Here is a 16,292-nt window from a genome sequence, read left to right on the forward strand (position 1 = left end):
AGAGAAGAGATTTTTTTTTTATTTCCTTCGTTACTTGGTGACCTGGTGACCGTTGGGAGTGGATGAGTGAGAGAATTTTTTAGAATCCAATGTAAAAAAATATATATATATATATTTTTCACAATTATTATTCAATTAAATAACAAATCATAAAAAAAAACTCATTAATATCTAATTTAAACATATCCTAATTACTTTAATTAAATATCTAACCAAAAATTAATGACCAATTTAAACAATAGAAATTGAGCGCAAATTTTATCCGGAACATTAAACCAGTCACACTAAAATTGTCGGCACAAAACAAACTTATTAAAAAAAAATACAGTCCTTCCTCAAATCCTGAAATAATTTTGCACCGATTAAAAAAGGCTCAGGCGGTTCAAGCTATAACCGAAACAGTCACGGCTAACTTTGCCTGTCTTTGAGAAATGATTCGACTGATTGGTCTGTATTTTCAATAAATTCATTCTGACTGACATTTCAGGTATTATTCATGATGCAATGTATGTCATGCTATGCATATGATGCAAAAAATAAAATGAGATCAAATTCTATGAAATTTAAATATGCCCGGACAAAATTGGGGTATGACAGCTGCCCCTATTTAATTATCTTGAACTAGAAAGTAAGAATGACGATAGTCTTCCTACATTCATGGTGGAAGGTAATTAAATACGAAAAGATCCAAATTTTGTCCTTTGAAATGCAATGGAATGGAAGCAGAAAGAAAATGCAATGGATTTTAACAGCACTGAGGTATTGGGGTAGGATATCTAAATCAATACCAACCCTCGAGTCAACATTCAAATCTTGCACAAGTTGTTATTGTTGTAAAGACAAATGTGGGACTGGTTTTCTGACACCAAAAGGATGATAGAATTCACCATGATTTCCAAGATCGTCATTACCAAAAGGATAATCGACAAACCGAGTTTCGAAATTAGTCATCACCAAAAGGATAATGGTTACAATGGGTACAACAAAGATCGCCATCACCAAAGGGATGATGGTAAGATCAACAACAAATCTCTCTATCACCAAAAGGATGAAAGTTAGACACAATCCAAAGATTTCCATCACCAAAAGGATGATGTCCATCGCCAAAAGGATGATGGTTATTTTGATAAATTTTCCCATTACTAAGAGTATAATATCAAGGCTATCACCAAAAGGATGGTAGTTGACTCATCAACTTCAAAGATCACCGTCACCAAAAGGATGAAGGTAAGATCCAACAACAATACTTGTTATCACCAAAAGGATGATAATAAGTCAATTAACTTCAATGATCACCATCACCAAAAGGATGAAGGTATAATCACACAACAAACTTGTTATCACCAAAAGGATGATAATAAGTCAAAACGATCACCATCACCAAAAGGATGAAGGTATTGTCAAACGACAAAACTTGTTACCACCAAAAGGATGATAATAAGCACACACGCAATTGATCACCATCACCAAAAGGATGAAGGTAGGATCAAGACAACAACTTGTTATCACCAAAAGGATGATAATAAGTCAACAATCACCATCACCAAAAGGATGAAGGTATTGTCAAACGACAAAACTTGTTACCACCAAAAGGATGATAATAAGTCAATAACCTTAAATATCACTGACACCAAAAGGATGACAGTAAAATCACACAAACCGAACTTGTTATCACCAAAAGGATGATAATAAGGACAGAACTTCAAAACTTGTTATCACCAAAAGAATGATAATAAGCTGAAATAGACTCAATGATCGCCATCACCAAAAGGATGAGGGTAAGATCAAAACAAAACTCGTTATCACCAAAAGGATGATAATGAGCCCATAACTCAAATGGTCACCGTCACCAAAAGGATGAAGGTAAGACCAATCAACAAAACTTGTTATCACCAAAAGGATGATAATAAGTCAATAGTCACCATCACCAAAAGGATGAAGGTACTACAAACAACAAGACTCGTTATCACCAAAAGGATGATAATGAGTCAACAATCACCATCACCAAAAGGATGAAGGTGAGATCATAACTTCGAAACTCGTTACCACCAAAAGGATGATAATAAGTTATAAAAACTTCAAATATTGCTGACACCAAAAGGATGACAGTGGGGTTGGACTTTCCAAATGTCACCATCACCAAAAGGATGATAGCTTAAACCAAACTCTGTAATCTCTATCACCAAAAGGATGATGCTTTAGATTGAACTGGGTGTCATCACCAAAAGGGTGATGATTGAACCAAAATGACAAGGATTGCTTATCACCATAAGGATCGCCGGCACCAAAAGGATGACGGTAGGTTGTAATAATTGCAGAGGTCATCATTCACCAAAAGGATGAAGGTTGAACCAAAACTCCAAGGATCTTCGACACCAACAGGATGACAGTAAGATCACAAATGTCAAGGATTTACCATTACCAAAAGGATAACGGTTACCGTAAACAGGACGATGATCAATATTATTCCTCAATGGACTTTCACCAAAAGGATGATAATGAGAAAAATATTGGAAGAATGTGGCTACTGACAAGGTTCAGTAAACCTGATTTGTTGGGTAGTATTGGAACATTATTGGTTAAGACTTGCTTGGGGTATCGACAACAAAAAGGTTGCAAAACCAATATTCTCTGGAGAGATGTAGTTTCTGTCAACAAAAGGTTACAGGAAACAACTTGTTGAGGGACGCTCAACGTGAAACAAGGTAAGTATTTGGAGAAACATTATTTGACTAAGCTGAGGATAACATATTATCAACAAACGGTTGAAAGATGTAACTCAATGGGGAACGCCCGATAACAGGGTAGGAAATTACTCAGAGAAAAACAATGACTCAACTGAGGGTTGGCCTGGATGCCTACGACTAAACCTTGGATTTTGATTCGTGTTATGTATATGAATGATACCCATGTGTTATGTATGAGGTGATGCATATGATGCATGAGATGTATGTTTGAATGCAAAGAATGATTGGTTTGTTTGGGATTGGCCTCCCTTTTTAAAGGCAGTGTATCTTCTGGAAACCAGTGCTGGTTGTATTTGTTTTTGTGTGGGTGCCAGCATGTGGGCTTTGGCTTTTTTTTTGGTAATTGTCAATGTGGATAGGACTGTTGATTGGTGGGGGATCTGACTTCCCGACACTCGGTAGTTGATGATGTGATGAACACGTAACAGATGTGGATACTCCTGGTGCCCTAAGCTTGATCTCTTATTGATATGCTGTGTATTTGTCTTTGAGAAGATCTCGATTTCTTCTTCTGAGATGTCTGGCCAGCCTGTAACTAAGCATAGCGACGTGATCAACACATGATGATTGTGCTTTTGACGTGCCCTAAGGATTCTTGTCAAGGTATGATGTCGTATTGGTATGAACTTTTGACATCTTGGTTGTGAATTCAAGCAGTTACTAATGTCTGATGCAATCTGCTTAACTGACTTGAAGATATGAAGGGAATTTTGCCCCTTGCAACTTGTCTTGCCCCTGACTGTAGGGTGTTCAAAGGAATCCTCCTTGAAAGGAAACCTTTAGGAGTGATTATCCCATGACATGGTCTGAGTTTGTCTTTCCCAGCTCCTGAATCTTGCAATGGTTTGCCCCTGATTAGCCTTTGGGGCCTTGCCTCAGACGTACTGAGTATTGAAGTGTCTTTTCTCCCTGATCAACTGATGCTTGGAGATTTGTCTTATGCTGACTACCTCTTCAGTCAACATAATCAGAAAGATGTCATGCCCTTGATTCATGGGATGGTCTTGATTCGTGTCAGCACCAACGATCAAGTGCCTCTTGAATTGTTTCTTGTTGGAATCTCTTAGATGTCAAGTACTGACTGACAATTAAGAATTGCTATCCAAGAAATGGTGATTTTAATGCAACAGTTATGCAAGTTTTGAAAAAACAATCATTCATTTGGAGTGTCATGGTAGTGTGTGGTGAGTGGATCATGAGTCCAAACGCGGTGCTTGATTTAGCTAGTGTGTGAGTGATATAGAGAGGATAGATTATTAGCAAATCTTTGGGAGTCAGTTTACTCAACCTCGCTATAGTATGCTTTCAGAACAAACCTTACTTCAATTAGGTCTTTTGAAGGTTGTAACGTGGCTTGGTTCATGGTTTATTGAAACAAAAGGATATAAGGCTCAAAGTTTATTTTAACCCACCCCTTCTTCATGATGATTTCCAATCCTACGTTCAGTTAATTCACACACATTCGTCTTTTGCATGTGTAAGGATAAAGATGGTGATCCAAGGTCTCTTGGCATGGCAACCACCTTATTTTTTTGGATTTCGGTGACCCTTTGATTTTGGTATGGTGGTCACTGAATCTTGTTTTGTTTTGTTGGAGACTTTCATTGTCTCTTTCGACTTTTGTTTTGATCCCTAACTTTTGCATGGACTGCTTTGTTTAAAGCTTTAATCCATCGGGATTGCCCCTGTTTTTGCCTAAGTCTCCTTTCAGGGTGTTTGACTTAGCGGGTCTTTTTTGATTGATTTTTTTTGGAAATTGTGACTGCCAAGTCATTGGTCATAAAATTTGGATTTGTATGGTTTCTTCGACACTTCAGGATGTGTGCGAAGAATATCATGTGATTGATCCTTGTATGGGATATTTCACTTTGTAATTTGAACGTGTAGTCAGATTAACTGAACATTACCCTGCCCCAGGTTAAGCGTAAGGGTTTGTAGATCCGAAAGAAACTCCTACTTCTAGGCTCGAAGTGGTTGACTAGGGATTAACTCCTTATCTCTCCAGTGTTTGGGGATTTGAAACAATGCCTGTACATCATTAGTAGGGTTTTATCCGAAAGCATACCATCATTAATTATGAGTATTGTGTTTTCGTCATCCTCCTTCCAACGTTTACTAACAATAGCGTGATGAAAGAAAGTGAGGTGGAAAAGTATGTGTTTGTGCTTTGCAAATGTGATAGATGAGTGAATTATGAAAGATTGATTCAAAGCATGCATAATCATCCCATTAACAAAACCAAATACAAACAACAATGTTCAAAGCATACAGTACTTAAACAAACAAGATCAAATTACAAGAATGTGAAATGGTAAAGAAGGGCATAATGATCGCCTTCATTCTTTGTTGACCATGGGAACAGGAATAGGGATTGGTCCTCCTCTAGGTTAGGAAGGGTTACCATCAAGTTCAGTTACTCCAGGGATGCTAAGTGATGGCGATCCAAACTGGGCAGCAACTTTCCTAGCTTCGGCGCTAGTCTCAGCATCTTTCCTTTTGGACCAAGAGTAACATGGTCTCAAGCAAGCGATCCATCTTTTCTTGCATGGAATCAATGTCGGTCCTCATCGAAACTTGGTTTGCTTCCAACTGTTTGAGTGTCATCTTGTAGTTGCGGCGTGTCTCGTACCGGTGTCGAGTAGTCAGCGTTTACTGGACAAAGGGTAGAACATGGTGTGAGATTTTGTCTCTGGAAGATGAAATGCAATGCATGTTTATGATATGCAAATGCATGAAGTTCTGCCATGTTTTTTCACATAGGAATACAGACTTAAAATTATTCACACGTCGGGTACGTCAGGATAACAGAAAGAAGTACGGGTTTCTCTGATTACAAGAAATTTCTCAAAGGTAGGTTCTAAAGTTATGTTTTCAAGGAAGGAACTTAGACTCACGGATCAAGTTCAAAACTTCCTCGCAATGGTGGGCTAGCCACATCGTGATGGGAGTTCTGAAATGATCTAATCTAAGTGGGATTCTCGTATTGTACGAACAGGGTGTAGACCCTTCGGTTCAATACTACACAATCACCAATCATGAAAACAAAACTTGGGTTTAAAGCGAGGTCCCTAGAGTCACGGATCGTGTTTAGAACCTCCACCGCAATGATGGGCTAGCCATATTGTGATGGAAACTCCAAACAGATCTACTCCAGGTGGACTCTTCGTATTGTCCCAATGAGGTGTACACCCCCCGGTTCAATACTACACAACTCCGGGTTCTAAGTTTTTCTCGAAGCTCGGGTATGAAGCTTATCTCACAACATATACCAACTCCCATATCAAAGTATCAAGAAAAATTTCATACAATACAAGCAATAAGAATAAAATATGGAGAAATAAACATGGAAGAAAAGAATATCTTCCAACAGTCATAGCAAAATTTAGGCTAGACTCTCTCTTGCTTGGAGCAGGGTCCCCAGCAGAGTCGCCAGTCTGTCGCACCTCACAAATGATGATAATGCGATCCCTCGCGATAGGACGCGGAAAAAATGTTGTTCGAAACAGAGTCGCCACCGAACTTTATTTATTCCAATGAAGGAATAGGAAAATATCGAGAAAACCTCTAAGAAAAAGAATAATGGTCGTCGCAACCATATTCGGGTTCGGGAGTCGATTATGCAAGGGGAAGGTATTAGCACCCCTTACGTCCGTTGTACTCAACGGGAACCTCTTAGTCTGATTTTGCTATTTGACTGTTATTTGCTTGCTTTGAGTGTTTAGAATTGATGGTAGATATGGATGAAGACCTCAGGAGGGGAAAATGGGAGGTTTTTTATTAGTGTGCTCGCGAAGATACAGCAATCTCCTGCCTACGTATCCTTATGGTGCAATAAGGAAATCAGAGCATTCGTAGTTCGGGCTACTACGAATATTTGGTGTGTTTTGTTTTGATGAACGACTGTGTAGGTCGGCGTTCTAACGGCTAAACGCTGGCATGTCTACTCTCGGGGGAGGCTCTAGCACTGGTTTGTTGTGCGTATTAGAAAGGATTGACAGTGTTCTTTTGAAAGGAGTTTTGGTCACGCGGGGGTGACGAGTTGAATTGATGTGTTTGGGTTTGATTGGTTTCGATCGCTTGGGGGCGAGAAGTTAGTTTGATTTGTTTGAGATGTTTTTGAAGAACGACGAAAGGTTGAGCAATGTGGTGTTCACCAATCGTTCAATTCTTTCGAGGAGTAATAAGGCGTCCGCCTTCTACTCCTTTTTCGTTCGAATTATTTTGAAAGTTTGTTTGTGGATGTTGAATATGCACGGTAGTGAGGCGTACGCCCCCTACTTGCTTATTCAAAGGATAATGAGGCGTGCGCCTACTATTCCCTTATCCAAATTTATTTAGCGTGTTTTAATCGGAAGTCGATAATTTGTGCAATATGGCGTTCGCCAATTATTCAAATAATCAAGAGATGGCGAGGCGTACGCCCCTCATCTTTTATCATCCGAGGTTTAATTTAAGAAAGACATGTTTAGATGTTGTATTTGATTTGCGAAAATAGTTTGAATTTGAATTGGTAGGTTTGGATTTATTCGATTGTAGTTTTGATTTGATGACGAAGATTCGAGCAATGTGGCGTACGCCAATTATTCGAATAATCGAGAGATAATGAAGCGGATGCTCACTATTCTCCTTTTCATCTGAAATGTGGAATTAAAAGGATTTAGGATTTGTAGTTGATTTAGAAGATGTGATTTGAAGTGTTAATCGGGTGACAAGAACTTGCGCAATATGGCGTACGCCAATTATTCAAATGCTTGAGAAATAGTGAAGCGTACGCTTCCTATCTCCTTTTCAACCCAAGTTTATTTTAAAAGAGAAAATTCTTTAGAAGTTATATTTGATTTGAAAAAACGATTTGAATTTGTGAAATTTAAGATTTAATCGGATGACAAGAACTCGCGCAATATGGCGTACGCCAATTATTCGAGTAATTGAGAAATAGTAAGGCGTACGCCTCCTATCTCCTTTTCATCCCAAATTTATATTTGAAAGAGAAAAAACTTTAGACATTGAGTGGTTTGAAAAGTGGTTTGAATTTGTGTTTATGAATAAATGAATTTTATTTAGTGTATTATTTCATCTACTCGATTAATCAATAACCAAGTAGGTTTCATTGTAAGGAAGCCCAGGAGTAAGCTATGTGAGGTTGACGGCGATACTTTAAAAGCAATCGACTTACAAGGGTGTTTTAACATGGGCTCGATATTAATCGAGAATTGTATGATGTGCTTTTTGAAATTGGTTTGTGTTGGATGATGAATTGAAATAAAATTGCAATTGAAAATGATTTATGAAAAGATGATTTGTGAAATAATTTAGTTTGAAATAATTTGAAGTTTGTGATTGGAAGAAGCTAATCAAAGTCTTTTTAACAAAATTAATTTATCAAAATTTGTTTAAATTGATTAATTAAATTAATTAAAATTAATTATCAAAATTATTTAATCAAATAATTAAGTTAATTACAATTAATTAATAGAAATTAAACTAATTAAATATTTTGATCAATTAATTAAATCAAAAGAGAAAGAAAAATGGGTATTAACATTGATTTAATCGGTATGTGTCGGTAAAGATGTTCTCGAAACCGGTTTGAGCATAAAGACCATATGATTGATGTCCTGTGCGAGGTTGTAACGCGGTGAAAATGTATAAGTTAATATATTAGAACTTTGGGCGGCATAACGGCATTGAATTACCGAATCCATAGTTTTAAGAAGAAATTTGATTTAACATGTACTGAACTTAAATAACAACAACTCAGAGTAATATTTACAAAGCAATTTCCATGATTAAGACAAACAAGTAGTCCAATGATTTTGCAAATGAAACTATTACAGGGATTACTGCAAATTAGCAATTTCGAAATCAAAACAATGTTCTCAACAGAATGCAATCCAACAATTCTAAAAATCAACTAAAGACCAAAACAACCAAAGCAAATCGATTCCCAAAATACCAATTGCAGTAGTGTCATTCTTAAACCGTCTCAAGTATAACAACATATCAACAAAACTCAGCAAAAATCAGCATAACTATAAATTAATACAACTGATAAACTAACAAAAAATTTTTTAGCAATGGTTCAGCAGAAAATACCCAAAGTCGTGTAATCGTTCTGCTTCAATGGTGGTTTGACTTGTGGCACGGATCGGTACAACCCTTTTCTGTATGTTTTTTTCTTCTCTCGAAGCTGACTAACCCCACCTCACTGTATTTCACGGCTGATGACTTCGGCTAAAGCGAATGGGGCTCAATCGGCTTAGCTTCATGAACAAATAGCTCCAACGATGGTAGCTTGTTAACCTTCGGTTCCGAGTCTTAACCGGACCGTTTCCTGCAAAAAACGAATAAACCCACCAACAATACAATTGGATAATACTTTGCTAGCTCGAGATCATCCGAAACAGAATTGAAATAATAGACTTTCTTGCTGTTCGAGTTTATGGCCGTTGAAGGTGGGTTGTAGGTGACGGGAGCTAACGGCGGTTCGCGGTTTTGTGAGCGGAGGGTTTTGTGGTGGTGAGCGGTTTCGACGGAGGGATGAGGGTTTCGTCGAAGAGGAGAAAGAGAGCGGTGGAGCTGGAGTCGCGTGAGCTTGAGCTCGTGGCGGTTTGTGGGGTGGTAGGCGGTGGATTTAGTGGTTAGGGTTTAGACAGAGATGATTTGGGGTTTTAAAGATTTTGGCGGGTTGAGTGAAGATGATGGGAACGGCGGTGTTTCCGGTGGATGGAGGAAAAAGCAAGGACGGCGGTGAGGGTTTTGAAGAGGCGGAAATGGATTGACGAAGGAGGGTTTTCGGTGGTGATGGTCGGAATCGAGTGAGTTTTGAGGAAGACGGAGGGTTGACGGTTGATGAAAACGTTGAAGGTCGCATGTGGTGGACGATCGGAGATGGAGAGCTGTTTGAAGGTTAAGCGGCGGTGAGGTTTATGGTTTTGTGGTGGATGAAGGTTTACGGTGGGAAGCGATGATGCTGATGAGCCATCGTTAGAAGAGAGATTCGTGAGGGGTTTTTCAGAGAGAGAGCGTGAGATTTTTTTGAGTGGTGAGGAATGAGTGAATTTGAGAGATGTAGCGTGAGGAGAGTTTTTTTCTGTAGAGAGTGAGTGAGAGAGTTGGAAATACGTGTCTGTTAGTGGAGTGTGAGGTAGATTATTTGATGTGAATGGAGAGAGGGAAATAGGGACACGCGTCCGGTCATTGTGAGCTGAGAGAAGAGATTTTTTTTTATTTCCTTCGTTACTTGGTGACCTGGTGACCGTTGGGAGTGGATGAGTGAGAGAATTTTTTAGAATCCAATGTAAAAAAATATATATATATATTTTTCACAATTATTATTCAATTAAATAACAAATCATAAAAAAAAACTCATTAATATCTAATTTAAACATATCCTAATTACTTTAATTAAATATCTAACCAAAAATTAATGACCAATTTAAACAATAGAAATTGAGCGCAAATTTTATCCGGAACATTAAACCAGTCACACTAAAATTGTCGGCACAAAACAAACTTATTAAAAAAAAATACAGTCCTTCCTCAAATCCTGAAATAATTTTGCACCGATTAAAAAAGGCTCAGGCGGTTCAAGCTATAACCGAAACAGTCACGGCTAACTTTGCCTGTCTTTGAGAAATGATTCGACTGATTGGTCTGTATTTTCAATAAATTCATTCTGACTGACATTTCAGGTATTATTCATGATGCAATGTATGTCATGCTATGCATATGATGCAAAAAATAAAATGAGATCAAATTCTATGAAATTTAAATATGCCCGGACAAAATTGGGGTATGACAGCTGCCCCTATTTAATTATCTTGAACTAGAAAGTAAGAATGACGATAGTCTTCCTACATTCATGGTGGAAGGTAATTAAATACGAAAAGATCCAAATTTTGTCCTTTGAAATGCAATGGAATGGAAGCAGAAAGAAAATGCAATGGATTTTAACAGCACTGAGGTATTGGGGTAGGATATCTAAATCAATACCAACCCTCGAGTCAACATTCAAATCTTGCACAAGTTGTTATTGTTGTAAAGACAAATGTGGGACTGGTTTTCTGACACCAAAAGGATGATAGAATTCACCATGATTTCCAAGATCGTCATTACCAAAAGGATAATCGACAAACCGAGTTTCGAAATTAGTCATCACCAAAAGGATAATGGTTACAATGGGTACAACAAAGATCGCCATCACCAAAGGGATGATGGTAAGATCAACAACAAATCTCTCTATCACCAAAAGGATGAAAGTTAGACACAATCCAAAGATTTCCATCACCAAAAGGATGATGTCCATCGCCAAAAGGATGATGGTTATTTTGATAAATTTTCCCATTACTAAGAGTATAATATCAAGGCTATCACCAAAAGGATGGTAGTTGACTCATCAACTTCAAAGATCACCGTCACCAAAAGGATGAAGGTAAGATCCAACAACAATACTTGTTATCACCAAAAGGATGATAATAAGTCAATTAACTTCAATGATCACCATCACCAAAAGGATGAAGGTATAATCACACAACAAACTTGTTATCACCAAAAGGATGATAATAAGTCAAAACGATCACCATCACCAAAAGGATGAAGGTATTGTCAAACGACAAAACTTGTTACCACCAAAAGGATGATAATAAGCACACACGCAATTGATCACCATCACCAAAAGGATGAAGGTAGGATCAAGACAACAACTTGTTATCACCAAAAGGATGATAATAAGTCAACAATCACCATCACCAAAAGGATGAAGGTATTGTCAAACGACAAAACTTGTTACCACCAAAAGGATGATAATAAGTCAATAACCTTAAATATCACTGACACCAAAAGGATGACAGTAAAATCACACAAACCGAACTTGTTATCACCAAAAGGATGATAATAAGGACAGAACTTCAAAACTTGTTATCACCAAAAGAATGATAATAAGCTGAAATAGACTCAATGATCGCCATCACCAAAAGGATGAGGGTAAGATCAAAACAAAACTCGTTATCACCAAAAGGATGATAATGAGCCCATAACTCAAATGGTCACCGTCACCAAAAGGATGAAGGTAAGACCAATCAACAAAACTTGTTATCACCAAAAGGATGATAATAAGTCAATAGTCACCATCACCAAAAGGATGAAGGTACTACAAACAACAAGACTCGTTATCACCAAAAGGATGATAATGAGTCAACAATCACCATCACCAAAAGGATGAAGGTGAGATCATAACTTCGAAACTCGTTACCACCAAAAGGATGATAATAAGTTATAAAAACTTCAAATATTGCTGACACCAAAAGGATGACAGTGGGGTTGGACTTTCCAAATGTCACCATCACCAAAAGGATGATAGCTTAAACCAAACTCTGTAATCTCTATCACCAAAAGGATGATGCTTTAGATTGAACTGGGTGTCATCACCAAAAGGGTGATGATTGAACCAAAATGACAAGGATTGCTTATCACCATAAGGATCGCCGGCACCAAAAGGATGACGGTAGGTTGTAATAATTGCAGAGGTCATCATTCACCAAAAGGATGAAGGTTGAACCAAAACTCCAAGGATCTTCGACACCAACAGGATGACAGTAAGATCACAAATGTCAAGGATTTACCATTACCAAAAGGATAACGGTTACCGTAAATAGGACGATGATCAATATTATTCCTCAATGGACTTTCACCAAAAGGATGATAATGAGAAAAATATTGGAAGAATGTGGCTACTGACAAGGTTCAGTAAACCTGATTTGTTGGGTAGTATTGGAACATTATTGGTTAAGACTTGCTTGGGGTATCGACAACAAAAAGGTTGCAAAACCAATATTCTCTGGAGAGATGTAGTTTCTGTCAACAAAAGGTTACAGGAAACAACTTGTTGAGGGACGCTCAACGTGAAACAAGGTAAGTATTTGGAGAAACATTATTTGACTAAGCTGAGGATAACATATTATCAACAAACGGTTGAAAGATGTAACTCAATGGGGAACGCCCGATAACAGGGTAGGAAATTACTCAGAGAAAAACAATGACTCAACTGAGGGTTGGCCTGGATGCCTACGACTAAACCTTGGATTTTGATTCGTGTTATGTATATGAATGATACCCATGTGTTATGTATGAGGTGATGCATATGATGCATGAGATGTATGTTTGAATGCAAAGAATGATTGGTTTGTTTGGGATTGGCCTCCCTTTTTAAAGGCAGTGTATCTTCTGGAAACCAGTGCTGGTTGTATTTGTTTTTGTGTGGGTGCCAGCATGTGGGCTTTGGCTTTTTTTTTGGTAATTGTCAATGTGGATAGGACTGTTGATTGGTGGGGGATCTGACTTCCCGACACTCGGTAGTTGATGATGTGATGAACACGTAACAGATGTGGATACTCCTGGTGCCCTAAGCTTGATCTCTTATTGATATGCTGTGTATTTGTCTTTGAGAAGATCTCGATTTCTTCTTCTGAGATGTCTGGCCAGCCTGTAACTAAGCATAGCGACGTGATCAACACATGATGATTGTGCTTTTGACGTGCCCTAAGGATTCTTGTCAAGGTATGATGTCGTATTGGTATGAACTTTTGACATCTTGGTTGTGAATTCAAGCAGTTACTAATGTCTGATGCAATCTGCTTAACTGACTTGAAGATATGAAGGGAATTTTGCCCCTTGCAACTTGTCTTGCCCCTGACTGTAGGGTGTTCAAAGGAATCCTCCTTGAAAGGAAACCTTTAGGAGTGATTATCCCATGACATGGTCTGAGTTTGTCTTTCCCAGCTCCTGAATCTTGCAATGGTTTGCCCCTGATTAGCCTTTGGGGCCTTGCCTCAGACGTACTGAGTATTGAAGTGTCTTTTCTCCCTGATCAACTGATGCTTGGAGATTTGTCTTATGCTGACTACCTCTTCAGTCAACATAATCAGAAAGATGTCATGCCCTTGATTCATGGGATGGTCTTGATTCGTGTCAGCACCAACGATCAAGTGCCTCTTGAATTGTTTCTTGTTGGAATCTCTTAGATGTCAAGTACTGACTGACAATTAAGAATTGCTATCCAAGAAATGGTGATTTTAATGCAACAGTTATGCAAGTTTTGAAAAAACAATCATTCATTTGGAGTGTCATGGTAGTGTGTGGTGAGTGGATCATGAGTCCAAACGCGGTGCTTGATTTAGCTAGTGTGTGAGTGATATAGAGAGGATAGATTATTAGCAAATCTTTGGGAGTCAGTTTACTCAACCTCGCTATAGTATGCTTTCAGAACAAACCTTACTTCAATTAGGTCTTTTGAAGGTTGTAACGTGGCTTGGTTCATGGTTTATTGAAACAAAAGGATATAAGGCTCAAAGTTTATTTTAACCCACCCCTTCTTCATGATGATTTCCAATCCTACGTTCAGTTAATTCACACACATTCGTCTTTTGCATGTGTAAGGATAAAGATGGTGATCCAAGGTCTCTTGGCATGGCAACCACCTTATTTTTTTGGATTTCGGTGACCCTTTGATTTTGGTATGGTGGTCACTGAATCTTGTTTTGTTTTGTTGGAGACTTTCATTGTCTCTTTCGACTTTTGTTTTGATCCCTAACTTTTGCATGGACTGCTTTGTTTAAAGCTTTAATCCATCGGGATTGCCCCTGTTTTTGCCTAAGTCTCCTTTCAGGGTGTTTGACTTAGCGGGTCTTTTTTGATTGATTTTTTTTGGAAATTGTGACTGCCAAGTCATTGGTCATAAAATTTGGATTTGTATGGTTTCTTCGACACTTCAGGATGTGTGCGAAGAATATCATGTGATTGATCCTTGTATGGGATATTTCACTTTGTAATTTGAACGTGTAGTCAGATTAACTGAACATTACCCTGCCCCAGGTTAAGCGTAAGGGTTTGTAGATCCGAAAGAAACTCCTACTTCTAGGCTCGAAGTGGTTGACTAGGGATTAACTCCTTATCTCTCCAGTGTTTGGGGATTTGAAACAATTCCTGTACATCATTAGTAGGGTTTTATCCGAAAGCATACCATCATTAATTATGAGTATTGTGTTTTCGTCATCCTCCTTCCAACGTTTACTAACAATAGCGTGATGAAAGAAAGTGAGGTGGAAAAGTATGTGTTTGTGCTTTGCAAATGTGATAGATGAGTGAATTATGAAAGATTGATTCAAAGCATGCATAATCATCCCATTAACAAAACCAAATACAAACAACAATGTTCAAAGCATACAGTACTTAAACAAACAAGATCAAATTACAAGAATGTGAAATGGTAAAGAAGGGCATAATGATCGCCTTCATTCTTTGTTGACCATGGGAACAGGAATAGGGATTGGTCCTCCTCTAGGTTAGGAAGGGTTACCATCAAGTTCAGTTACTCCAGGGATGCTAAGTGATGGCGATCCAAACTGGGCAGCAACTTTCCTAGCTTCGGCGCTAGTCTCAGCATCTTTCCTTTTGGACCAAGAGTAACATGGTCTCAAGCAAGCGATCCATCTTTTCTTGCATGGAATCAATGTCGGTCCTTATCGAAACTTGGTTTGCTTCCAACTGTTTGAGTGTCATCTTGTAGTTGCGGCGTGTCTCGTACCGGTGTCGAGTAGTCAGCGTTTACTGGACAAAGGGTAGAACATGGTGTGAGATTTTGTCTCTGGAAGATGAAATGCAATGCATGTTTATGATATGCAAATGCATGAAGTTCTGCCATGTTTTTTCACATAGAAATACAGACTTAAAATTATTCACACGTCGGGTACGTCAGGATAACAGAAAGAAGTACGGGTTTCTCTGATTACAAGAAATTTCTCAAAGGTAGGTTCTAAAGTTATGTTTTCAAGGAAGGAACTTAGACTCACGGATCAAGTTCAAAACTTCCTCGCAATGGTGGGCTAGCCACATCGTGATGGGAGTTCTGAAATGATCTAATCTAAGTGGGATTCTCGTATTGTACGAACAGGGTGTAGACCCTTCGGTTCAATACTACACAATCACCAATCATGAAAACAAAACTTGGGTTTAAAGCGAGGTCCCTAGAGTCACGGATCGTGTTTAGAACCTCCACCGCAATGATGGGCTAGCCATATTGTGATGGAAACTCCAAACAGATCTACTCCAGGTGGACTCTTCGTATTGTCCCAATGAGGTGTACACCCCCCGGTTCAATACTACACAACTCCGGGTTCTAAGTTTTTCTCGAAGCTCGGGTATGAAGCTTATCTCACAACATATACCAACTCCCATATCAAAGTATCAAGAAAAATTTCATACAATACAAGCAATAAGAATAAAATATGGAGAAATAAACATGGAAGAAAAGAATATCTTCCAACAGTCATAGCAAAATTTAGGCTAGACTCTCTCTTGCTTGGAGCAGGGTCCCCAGCAGAGTCGCCAGTCTGTCGCACCTCACAAATGATGATAATGCGATCCCTCGCGATAGGACGCGGAAAAAATGTTGTTCGAAACAGAGTCGCCACCGAACTTTATTTATTCCAATGAAGGAATAGGAAAATATCGAGAAAACCTCTAAGAAAAAGAATAATGGTCGTCGCA

The sequence above is a fragment of the Lathyrus oleraceus genome, chromosome 5 (assembly GCF_024323335.1).
Source record: "Lathyrus oleraceus cultivar Zhongwan6 chromosome 5, CAAS_Psat_ZW6_1.0, whole genome shotgun sequence".
NCBI lineage: Eukaryota > Viridiplantae > Streptophyta > Magnoliopsida > Fabales > Fabaceae > Lathyrus > Lathyrus oleraceus.